Source organism: Sus scrofa, chromosome 17, assembly GCF_000003025.6.
Source record: "Sus scrofa isolate TJ Tabasco breed Duroc chromosome 17, Sscrofa11.1, whole genome shotgun sequence".
Classification (NCBI taxonomy): domain Eukaryota; kingdom Metazoa; phylum Chordata; class Mammalia; order Artiodactyla; family Suidae; genus Sus; species Sus scrofa.
This window is the reverse complement of record NC_010459.5, coordinates 56,110,019-56,122,443: the sequence shown is the minus strand read 5'-3', so window position 1 is coordinate 56,122,443 and position 12,425 is coordinate 56,110,019.

The window sequence follows — 12,425 nt, the reverse complement described above, 5'->3', positions numbered from 1 at the left end:
GAGGCGGGTACGCCAGTCAGTGTCACTATGTTGTAGAGGAGACACCGTAGTTCTGAGCATTTAAAGATCTTTCCCATGTTTATCAGCTGGAAGCGGTGGACTTGGGCTTCAATGAAGCCAGTTAGATTCCCAAGCCTGTCGACCTTGGCCACTATATAAGCCTGACTTTCTGAATACTGACCAATCAATTAGCCACTGAAAACATAAGAGAAAATAAAATAGCCCCAAATTACTTTAGAAACATAGAGAATATTAAGGATTCTTTACATTTAAGTGACCTAGTAAGTACTTAGTAAATAGCATATGAAGTAATAACAAAGATGTGAGAAAACCCATGGCCACTAGTTTTTGAAGTCCACGTACTTCTTTTTCCAAGAGAGGCTCCAAGATACTTATTTCTCTCATGCGTATCAAGTTGTTCCCACCAACTGACATGCTGGAGCCATAATGCAGACATGCGCAGTGTTAAATCATAGATTTGCCCCTACCCCAAATCATGAATAATATTCTGAATGTTTGCCTCCCCTCAACAAATCAGCTCTGGCTGCAGTTCTCAGGGCTGAAATACTGTGTCAGACTGACACAGCCATAAACGCAGTAACTGCCAAATTTATGGACCAGGAAGGAGGGCCAGCATTCCAATTATCAGTGAACCAAAGAAACCATCTCCAATAAAAAAGATATGATGAAAGGTGGCTGATGAAAGGGATGGGTGGGAGCAGTGAGTGAATTATGGGATAAACACCCAGATGGTTTTGCCCCCTTCTGGCCATGTGAAATTGCGTACGGCATCTTCAAAGAGCTGGGCTCTCAGACAAACCTGACCTGCCTTTAGGATGTACTTAGTTCACAGTGTCATGCTTCTGAATCTTTGAGCATAAACACTATAAAATGGGTGCTTTTTACCCTTTCTTTCTCCTTAGAAATAGTGATAAGGATTTAAGAATTTTTATTGGCTAAAGCCTTGGCCCTTTGATTCCAAGGATCTTTCCTCTGTGGCAACCAGAAGGGAGATACTATGAAAGACCTCGTGGCCATTCCTTAGTCTCACCTTCAAGATTAAGGTTGTGCCCCAGAGAGCCCTTAAACATGTCTTATTGATCCTGCTCTGAGATATTCACTAAACTGTTTCTGAACCTGTTGACACTTGGAAGCAACTTTATTTCTTGGAATGATGAGCTCTGTAAGTGCAATATTTTTTTGGTAACAAGATGCTTGGGTTTATCTGTCTTTGCAGAATATCCTATTCAGGCTTCAAAGGATATTCCCTGAGAAGCAGTGAACAATTCCAAGACTCCCCTCGGAGGCCTCAGCCTCCCCCATTTGCTCTCTACTCGAATCTTTAGAAAGTCCATCTTTGTCACCAAGACCCCTTAGCTCGCTCTCTCACAAGGTGGGAGCTGGAGCGTTAGCCATTTTATTTTACTGTGAAAGAGCTTCATGACCAGGCACAGGATCAGGGACAAAGGTCTTTGGAAAATAATGAGAAGGTAGGAAAAAAAAAAAAAAAAAAAGAAAACCTAAGAGAAAAAGAACATTACGAAGATAGGGGAAAAGAAAGTATATCTATCAGTTAGGATTAAATTAAGATGCTAATACAGGAAAAAACTCAAATTAAGAACTGTTCACAAAAGACAGGACTTAACTCTCACATCAGGTTCCAGGAATTGGCACTGCAGCATTGGTACTGTGCTGTAATGGCATCGGAGTCCCAGGTTCCTCATCTTTCACTGTCCATTTACTATCTTACCCCATGGGTCTCTCCAGGTTTATCAACTTTCCTGTGGTTCTTTTTACGCCATGGCTGCTTCAGTTACAGATATCAATCCTGCAGCAAGACGGACTAAAAGTTAAGGCTCTCTCCCATGTGACTTCCTTTAAGAAGACCTCTTGTAAATTACACTTGTTTCCTTCTTCTTATAGCTCAGTTGACAGTTGTATGTCACAGGTAGCTGCAGCAGAGCTTGAGGTGTGCAGACACCTGAGTTAGGCAGCTTTGGGGAGGGAGGGATGGAAGAAGGGAGGGAGGGAGGGAGAGGGATAGAGAGAGGGAGGGAGGGAGAGGGAGAGAGAGCCTCAAAGAAAGTATAGGGTATCCATCCTGTCCTCAGCCTGGGGATCACACGAAACAAACACGAATTAGGTCCGTATGAGAAGAGGACCAGAGATGAAGAGAGAGAAGACTGTCGTCTTTGGGGCCACTTCCTGACTCTATCATTTACTTGGTCCCAAGTGTCTTCCTGCCTTTGGTCCCTTGAAATATCCCTGTTGCCACAAAGAAAAGCCTCCTTTTCAGCTCAGCCAGATGAAAGAGTTTTCATTGCTCGCAGTCAGGAACGTGCAACATTCACAGCCTTTACAACCTCAGAGATGTCGATCACTCCCTGTCCTCAGGAGGATGAGTCTTGCCCTCTGACCTCAGGGAAGGGTGTGGCTCGGCTTACTCTGGTGAGGAGCCAAGGCGGGTGAGGTCCTGGACATCCTCGTCTAGCCCTTAGAATAATCTGCCGCCCCCCACCCCCCGGAAGCTTCTGGTCCTTATCCCTGGAGAAATAGCCATGCCTTCAGGCAGCCATCACGGAGGAGACTGTCAGATTCCATCAGGAAGGGCCTGGCAAGGCCATTCCCTCACCTTTCTCTTTGGGCGGGATGAAAAGAACAACAACTGTACAAGTTCCCTACATTTTCTGAAATTTCTAAGTAGACCTTCAAGGGAGAGTGGCCCAATTCAGAAGACAAATTCAGGTCTGCTATCTTATTTCCAACATGTGCAAACTGCGTATTTCTTTGTACACGTGCCCTCCTAATAGTTACTTATTCTATGTCTTTAGACTCAACTGGATAAGGCCGCTTAATGATGAACTCATGTCTATCTTATTCCTGTGGTGTCACCAGCTGTCACAATAGAAAGTCATTCAGCAGGAACTGAAGCATTTAAGCATTTTTTTTGTATTATATAATTGTTGAATCAAGACACTTGCCATGTGTACGTTATCAAAGGAAGGCATCAATTGTGTAAGAATTCTAAGAAACTAAACCAATATATAAAAGTAAATTAAAATATTCGTTTGATAGTTGCTGAATTTGTATTTGGCACCAGGCAGGGAACACCCAAAGAAGACTGAAACATAGTACTTCTTCCCCAGCCAGTACATTCCCAGCTCTAGTTCTCACACACAGTTTCCTGTTTAAAAGGTACACCTGATCAAGAGCTTTAACAGATACCTTCACGACGGACATGAAAAATTTCTTACTTCATCTTGAGCAACCCTGCAAATATGTACACAATATACTTTATATGTTCAATATTTATGGTGATTTGCATAGTCTGATGTGTATTCATGCTATCTTTTACAAAAGCCCATTCATTCACTAATATTTGAGGGCCTTTTGGGTGCCAGGCATCAGGAATACCAAGGAGACCTAGACAAGCCTGTATCCCCTGAAGGCACATTATCCACGGGAAGTCAAGCATGAAAATGAATAACAAATGATAAAGTGTTAAAGACACTATGATAAAATTTGTTCACAGGTGATGTAAAGAAGAAGGGTATCCATTTACTTTGTTTTGTGCAAAGATAAAGCTAGGGCCAGATCGAGACAATCTGATCCTTAATAAATAATTTTTGGTGGTGACAACAGAACTTGACTTAGAAAGCACAAGATAGATAACTCTTATCCTGGAGCTCTCAGTACTGTCAAGTGCAGAGAGAATTTCCCCAGCAAGAGCAAGATTCAATTGAAGAAAATTATTGTTCAGTGAACTATTGCTCAAACTTGACCCACAATCTTGCAGTTGGGATAGATTCACTTCAATGTCAGACAGAGAGCTTCTTATACAAAAAGAGGGAAAAAAAAAACTTTGGCGTAGTGAATCTTCTCTGTATGAACCCAAGGAGAAAATCTGATTGTGTTTTAAAATTTCTTTGTATGACTACAAAGAACGAGTAAGATTCATACCACTGAGAATATGTGCAAGTTGGTGAGGTATAAAGGTTAATCAGTCACTCTGCTAATACCTATAGCATCAAAATGCATCATGCAATTTTGGTGCCATGTGTGTACTGAGGCTTTGAACTCAGAATGCCTCTCCTTTCTACGCATCCAGATCCACCTTTTCCCTAGCCTTTCCTAATTTTCCAGGGGAGAAGTAAAAAATGTCACCATAGCTTATCATGGACTTTTTTAAAAAATAAAGTGATATTTTACTATTAATTTATAATTAATTCTCTCAATGGTAAACATGTTTATTGAGCAACTACCACATTCTAGTTTGGAAGGAAGCAGCGGTATTGCAGGCCTCATGGAGCTCACATTTTAAGCCACCAATACCTAATTTAGCAATGAAATAAACAAGGTAACTCAGATAGTTCATCGTGACAAGTGCGGCAAAGTGCATGGAATAACATGATCGTAAATGGGTGGGTGGGGAATGGGGTCAGGGTTGAGGCTGCTCCATCAAAGGGGAGTTAAAAGTGGCCTTGCTGAAAGCTTACATGGACTGGGGTTCACTCACAGAGACTGGAGCCCCCCACCATGAACGATAAGAGTTTCATATCCCCAAAGCCCTCAGCACAAGACTAAGCCAGTGGAGGTGACTCAACGAGTTGAATCCTGCGAGGTAACGCACTTCCTCAGTGGACTAGAGCAGAACCGCGGAATGTAAGGCAGAGAAGGAGGAGAGCTGGAGGCCTGGGGATTGCTCCTCTTGGAGCTGCAGTACCAGTAGTTCCCTGACTTGTACTGAGTGTTGAGGACTGAGAGGTAATGAATCAGGACATTTCTCTTTCCCTCTGAATTCTGAACAAACTGAAAAGAGAAAAGTCAGACAGATGGAAATCAAAATTTCTGAGTTTTCATTAGGCTTTTCCACCAACAGGCTTCATCTTTGGAGAGTTTCATCTCTATCCCTGGCCACGGTCAAGCTCTGCAGCGCTTCCTGGGTGGAATCCGTGGTCCATCCCAAGGAGAGTCTGGGTCTCAAGAGGTGAGCAGACCCTTTCCCAGATGCGCTTCCTTACACGCCCAGGTGCTGGCAGTGGGCACGCACAGGCCTGATGCTTTACCCAAGGGTGCTTGCAGTATGGAAGCATAACTAAACACACAGGCATGTATGTCTAGGGAAGAAAAAAAAACACACCTGCTCTGATCCAAATGGCACCAATCCAGTGGGCATGGAATTGGATGGTAGACCAGGGCTGAAATCCCACCGCTTCCAACAGGAGATATTCTACTGAGAGCAAAATAGGAACACAGGGGCAGGGGGAAAATGCTTCTCTTATTGAGTATTTAATAGCACCAACCGCTGACCATCTATGTTCAAGTTCTAGCTATCTTGGTCACTCTCCGGGTTTTTCAAAGGATATTTTTTTTTCCTAGGTTTCTAGTTATTTTCTAGGGGGAGGAGGGGGGCCGGGGGGATGGGGAGACTGGTCTGCCAGAAGCCATTCTGCTATAGCCAGAAGTAAAACCCTTAGGTCTGTGTAATGTTGTTTGTTTTCCATTTTTGTTTTGGCTGCACTCGCAGCATATGGAAGTTCCCAGGCCACGGACTGAACCTGTACCACTGCAGCGACCCCATCCAAGCCACTGCCTTTGGACTCTTAACCCGCGGCGCTCCAACAGGACCTCCTATTTTTAATGTTTTAAGGTTAAAATTCATTATTCAGAAACACTGTGAAACAGTATCCCAATGTGCTAGAAACATGGAGAAAATTCAAGAGCTCCAGTTCAGCAAGGCATAGGAATAATCAAGGAGTACCCAGCCCTCCCCTCATTCCTGAGCATAAGCCTTGGGGCCTCTTAAGAATTTTAAGACACTGGGAAAAATGTGCAGAATATCATAGATCTATGTGGTTTATGAGGATCATTAACCTATTTCTTTTCAAGTCATAGCCATCAAATTCTAGCTCAACTGAGTGTTCAGTCCTCAATGCAGAACTTAGAAAATGCATTTCCCTGTTCCTCCCCTTCCACTCATTTCCATTCCCAGCCTCATTTTCATTATGGGCCCTAAATGCATCCACCAAACTCCACTGCCTGAACATACCATGTCGTTTCGGCCTTTGCCCATGATAATTTGACTTCATGTCTTTTCCTTATCTGCTTAAGAAGCTCTGAAATATCATCACGGCGTCTGAAATATTGCCGTTCTGTCGCACTTTCCATAGCCTCCTGTATTTGCCTCCTGTTCCCAGCCTTCCTAATGCACGGCGTTCTGTCTGCCTCCGTTCAGTATATATACTTCCACTGAAGCACTTACTATTATGTGAATGTTCAGGTTGTACATCCTGTTTCTTCAAAACGGAATGGGCCATCACTATCTCAGACGCTCTGCTCCAAACCGTTTCAGATGTGGGCTCCCTCTCATCATTCAGATCCAGCAACCCTTCTTCAGGGAAGCCTTCCCGGATCAGCAGACTGAAAGGAGCCCTCCCCAGCACTCCATCATGTTGTCTGTTTCATTGCCCTCGTTGCATTTATTATCTTCTGGGAAGCACTCATGAATTCACATGTCAATCTCCCACAAACTCCATGAGAACAAAATCTCTGCTTGGCTTGTTCACCCCCAGCAAGAATAATCTCTATCCCATAGTAACTACACAGTAGAGAATGAAGAATAAATCTATGAACCTCAGAATCATCTTGTTATCCAGGCTGATAGAATAGCAGAGAATTATTGATGTTTGTGGACTGACTGAATGAATGGATGAATGACTTTTTTTTGTGTGGGAAGATAAAAATAATGCAGCAAGAATTAGCCCTGGATAGGTTACACTAAGAATGGGTATTTCGGGGGTAAACGTTTGCCTTTGGTGATGAAAGATGCCTAGAAAACAAGTCAGGGAGGCCCACTTCCAGATGAATCATGCATTTTAGCTCTCAGGCAGTTCTGCAAACCAATGGTCTTTTAAAATCCACTATTGAGCAACTGTCAATGTCTCAAACACGTGCATCTAAATCCCCGTGACAGAATTTAGAGTGAATTTGTATCTGGCATCAGAAAGTAAAACGGAGGAGGCTGTTAAGGAAATTGACATTTCCATCATTGATTTTTGTTGTTGTTGTTGTTGTCTGAAGTGTTTAGTTTAAGGTCTTCTGCAAATTCTATTAAATCTAACAGTTTTGTCTTTTTTTAGTTATTTATTTGTTCTCCGAGTAAGACTGAAGTGGAATACAAACGAAGCCCTGGTGAATACAGGGTCTGTTTCTGGATATCAGTTTTCCTTCCTTCTCACTCTTGATGCAATTTATTCTTCTTACAACATTTACCATGGTCTTTTCTGAGATGCAGTCATTGACTTAGCCTTTCTTCTAGAACACAGTACTTCATTTTTGGGTGAACAACTGTAACATATACTTTTATAACCCCTTCTCCCCACCTGTGCCTTGCCCAAACAAGATGCATACCATAGAATTTTCTAAAAGGAAGATCTGTGTAGCTACTGGCTAAGTTAGAATGACACAACTGTGATGCTGGCCTCCAAGAGACTCTAAGGGGGGGGAAACGTATTGGTGGACTAACAATTTTAGATTAAAAGAGGCTGGATATATTTGTAAATGGGATGATCCTGAAGTAAAATACATTCAGGAGAAATGATTTCACTGTGGGGTCACTAAATGCATTCACTAAAAAAATCCGAATGTCTACCTTCTTTCTTTTTGGCTGTCAGTATAATGGCAGTTGTGGTTCATCTGAGGAGAGTATCACAGTGGAATAAAAAGATAGTCCAGCGAGGTTTCTCATGTCTGAGAGAGGAGGAGAGGGGAAAAGCTGGAATGAACTTCTTATGGTTGGACTGGAATTAGAGATATTGAGGTGACTTGTCCACCTTGAGATCCTGAGATCCCTGGCGTCCTAGGGGCCACGAACATAACTCGTGTCCAGACCTTGGTTTCTAAGTACCATTTCTCTATCGAAAGGAACCAGATCTCATGCGAGAAAGGGTAGATCCCCAGGTCTAGGTCAGCAAAATAACAAGATAGCCCGGAGCACTCTCTTGTACCAGAAAATAAGAAAATGCTCTAAGAATGATGAGGACATGTGAAATGGATGCACAGACAGCCTGAAGGGGCTCCCGCTGGCTAAAATCAGGGAAAAGTTGGGCCTCAAAATTAATAAAGACAGTATGAGATTATGTTATAACTCACTGAACTGAACTGGAATCGACAGGTCCATACTAATATAAGCAAATAGATGGATGAATTAAAAGGGGGGGGTTCCCCATACAAAAAAATGCAAATGAGTCCCTATAAAAGAAGTGATGTAATCAGATCTCCATTTCATAGTAATAATCATCCTAATAATTAATTTAGGCAAGGCCTATCCATGGTGCTAAAACCATGTTCACAGTGAGAACAATGGGATTTTAATGTGTCTCAAATTATTTCTCTACAAAGTACTATTAATCACAAAGGGAAGGAAAGTGACTCTGAAGGAGCAACCGTACCAGGGAGATACCACCTTCATCAACCAGCACCACCAGCGATGAAACAAATCTTTTTTTTTTGTCTTTTTGCCTTTTCTAGGGCTGCTCCCTCGGCATATGAAGGTTCCCAGGCTAGGGGTCAAATAGGAGCTGTAGCCACTGGCCTACACCAGAGCCACAGCAACGCAGAATCCGAGCCGCATCTGTGACCTACACCACAGCTCACGGCAATGCCAGATCCTTAACCCACTGAGCAAGGGCAGGGATCGAACCCGCAACCTCATGGTTCCTAGTCAGATTCGTTAACCACTGCGCCACAGCGGGGACTCCACAATGAAACATATCTTATCACAAGCCACGGGTGTGATGCGGGCTCGGGAGGAAAACATCATCTAGTGGTGATCTGGTCAAACAAGCGGAAATGCGCCCCTCGGTCACACCAGCAAGGAACACTCCACTCCACAAAGTACCTGGCTCGTAAGCCCTGGAAATTAATATCGAGGGAAGATTAGGGCCCTGTCTCAGGTCAGAGAAGATCAGAGAGCTGGCGGCGGGTGCTGTGCTATCCTGGGTTGCAGCGCTTTGCTTCAAAGGACATCAGCGGGAAAATTAGGAACTCGAAAGAAGCCTGTAGGCAAAAGATATATGGGAGTTCTATGCACTATTCTTTCAGCTTTTCTGTAAATTTGAACTTGCTTCTGTATCTTTCATATAAGATCTATTTTCTCTTGCTGTCCTGATTCCTTATACAACACATAGTTAGTGGGTATATGATAGCCATTAATACCAACTTTTTTGTTTGTTTGTTTTCTTTTTAGGGCTGCACCTACGGCATATGGAGGTTCCCAGGCTGGGGTCGAATGGGAGCTACAGCTGCCAGCCTACACCACAGCCCCAGCAATGCAGGATCCAAGTCATGTCTGTGACCTACCCCAAAGCTCACGGCAATGCCGGATCCCCAGTTCATTGAATGAGGCCAGGGATTGAACCCACATCCCCATGGATACTAGTGGGATTTGTTTCTGCTGCACTGCAAAGGGAACTAATCAAGTTCTAATCAAAGGGAATTTATCAAATTTGTCACCAGGTCTTAAGGTAACAATCCCCGACTCCAGCCCCCCTCCCACTCCCTATATCTTGTTTTATTACACACAACCCACCCTGTCTCCTTTCTAAACCATTCTTCACTTGACAGGACCTTTGCAGACACTGTTCCTTAGTCTGGAGAATTCTTTCCCCTGTCTTTGCACGTGGCCTGTCCCCATCTTTTAGTTCCTTCAGCTCTCAGATCACAGGTCATCTTTCCAATGGTCTTCTCTAACTATCTGATGCAAAACCACCAACCACTTTCGATCTCATTACCCCATGCATGACTCTCATAGAAAATACAGCTCTATTGTTTATCCAGATGTTTGTTCTCTGATTCACTACCCTTTACGTTCTGTTAGGACAGCACTTCTGTCTTTCTTGTTTGCAGCAGAGCCTAGCACAATGCTTGATAATCAGCAGAGGCTTATTAACATGTCCTGAGGGAATCAAGTTTGCACCTCATGCTGGGGATCATATTTGTGCCCTGTCTGCATTTGTTTCATTCAACTCTTTATCTCCAATACCTAATCTCATGCTCAGTACATGGCTATTGAATGAATGAATGAATGAATGAGCAGATAAATGAAAGAAGGTGGGCCTGAAATGAAGAAGCAGTGTTTAACGTGAAGAAATCACTGTCAGTGGCTGTAATTTTCATCGGTTAAGAACTCAACATTTTGGACATTTTGAGACAAATTTTAGGGAAAATGCTGTCCCTTGTATTTCCTCAAATTATCCCAAGTGAGTGATAGACAACCCTCTACTGAAAGAGAAAAATGAAGGTATCCCTCCAGTTTCAGTTAAAGTTCAGGATACAGAAATATTATAACTTTAAAGTTCAGAAACTTTGATGTTCTCCCTTTTAAAACGAGGCCAGAATGTCTAAAGCATCTGATCGGAAAGGCTGAGAATGTATTTTTTATTTTGTTCAATACTTCTCCAATGAAGAATAAGTTCCCAAGGCTTAACAGAACATAATCTAACAAAAGAAAGAAAAGTAATTTTGTAAAGTATATATGTAAAAAAATCTGGATCAACATCTTACCCAGAATTTGAAACAGTCCTGTTCTTTAGAAAATGTCAGAAGACATGTAGATGAAGACACGTCTCGATAATCAGCCTTTGAGAACGGAGTGTGTTTATCACGTAGGTGCCCTGGGTGTGGGGGAGGGGAATAAAAAGACGTGACAACAGGACCTGAGTTTCCGCGTCCAACTCTTGGCGTCCCCAGTTCTGTGAGCCTGTGTGCATGTGTATATGTGTTAGCTTGCTGGAAATAGGTTCCTATTACTGATATTTTGGAACCATCCAAGGAGACAGGGGTGGGTAAAGTGCAATAAAACAAGACAGCCTGCATCATGGCTTGATTTTCATGTTTTCACAGCCGAGGGCGGGGGTGTCATCCTGTGACAAGTAAAACATCTTAACCTTTTTCCAGCAGGTTTTTTCCCTAGAAGCTAAGGTTCCCAACTCTAGAGTGAATGGCTCCTAAGCTCCATGTGACCGAAGTAAACTTGGTGGCCTGAGAGGACACCCAGAGGCCACATCACCAAGGCCGGGACCTTATTGTTAGAGCATTCCACGCACCTCACATCTCTAGAGCCCTCAGATCTTGTTCTCTTCCAATCTTTACAATATTTTGCAGAATAGAAAGGATGGCAGAAAAGTCAAGGTTTCCACTTGTCCGCCTACTGTATAAGGGATACTTCTAGGCTTCTAACATGGGCTGATCAGTCAACAGGTGGAGTGTTTCGTTCTGGCACTTCATAGCCCTCTTACTGACTGATGCAATGCAGATCATCTGTACCTAGTAAAATGCTGACTACATTTGGAGTAACTTTGGCATTATTTTCCGCACATTGGCCATGACTCTGAGGACTCAGGTCCCATGAGTCAGACTGAAGGTTACACATACTGGATGCTACCACATGGGTACAGTGCGATGTTCTCTGCTGGCAAAGCCCACTGGGATCACTAGATCTAAAAAATGGCAGGTGCTTGGGTCCCACCCTTCATTTACATTATCCCCTCCACAGGTAGAGCTTAAGCATGTGGACTTTCCAAAACTCCATGGATAATTCCACACAAGCACTAAGTCTGAGGACCTCTGGTATTGCTGCATCATAAAAAACACCTGGTTGGCTGGGGAGGGAAGCATCAAGACCACTGAGAGTGTATATCCTGGAACATCCTCTAGACTTGTGGAATCAAAATACCTAAGGCAAAGGCACTCTCAAGTGTTCCTTAGGACTGGGCAAGTCCTGAGGATTAAATTATTAAAGTGGAAAGACACTGAATTCAGGAGTCAGGCCTGGGTTCAACAAGAATGAAAGGGAATGCTTACATAACCCTTGTTGGGGGTTGTGCACTGTTCCAAGCACTTTGCAGGTATTCATTCATTACCTTTACTTCTCATAACAATCTTATGAACCCCATTTGACAGAGGAAGGGACTGAGGCATGGAGAGGGTGAGAATTTGACCAAAGCCACAGAGACAATAAAGAGCAGCACTGGAGTGGATTCTAGGTCTTTGCTTCAGGGTCCAAGCATTTAATCATGACGTTGAAGTCTCATTTACTGGCTATGTAACTATGGAGCATTTATTTAACATTTTTTGGCTTTTATTTCTTCTTGCATTCACACCCATCTTTGCAGAGGTTTTTGAGAATTAAATGTGGACATGATTAGCACATGTTAATGAAATGATAGCTAAAATATTGCTTTGAATAACTAGACATCTCTGGGCATTCTTATGTATTTTTAGTTGAATCCTTAATATAACTCCATGAGATCATATTAACACTCCAGTTTTCAAGGTTAGGAAACAGAGGCACAGAGAGGTGGACAGGTCCAAGCTGGTAAATGGTGGAACTGAGTTAGCAAGTGCCAAGGGACTATTAAAAAGCC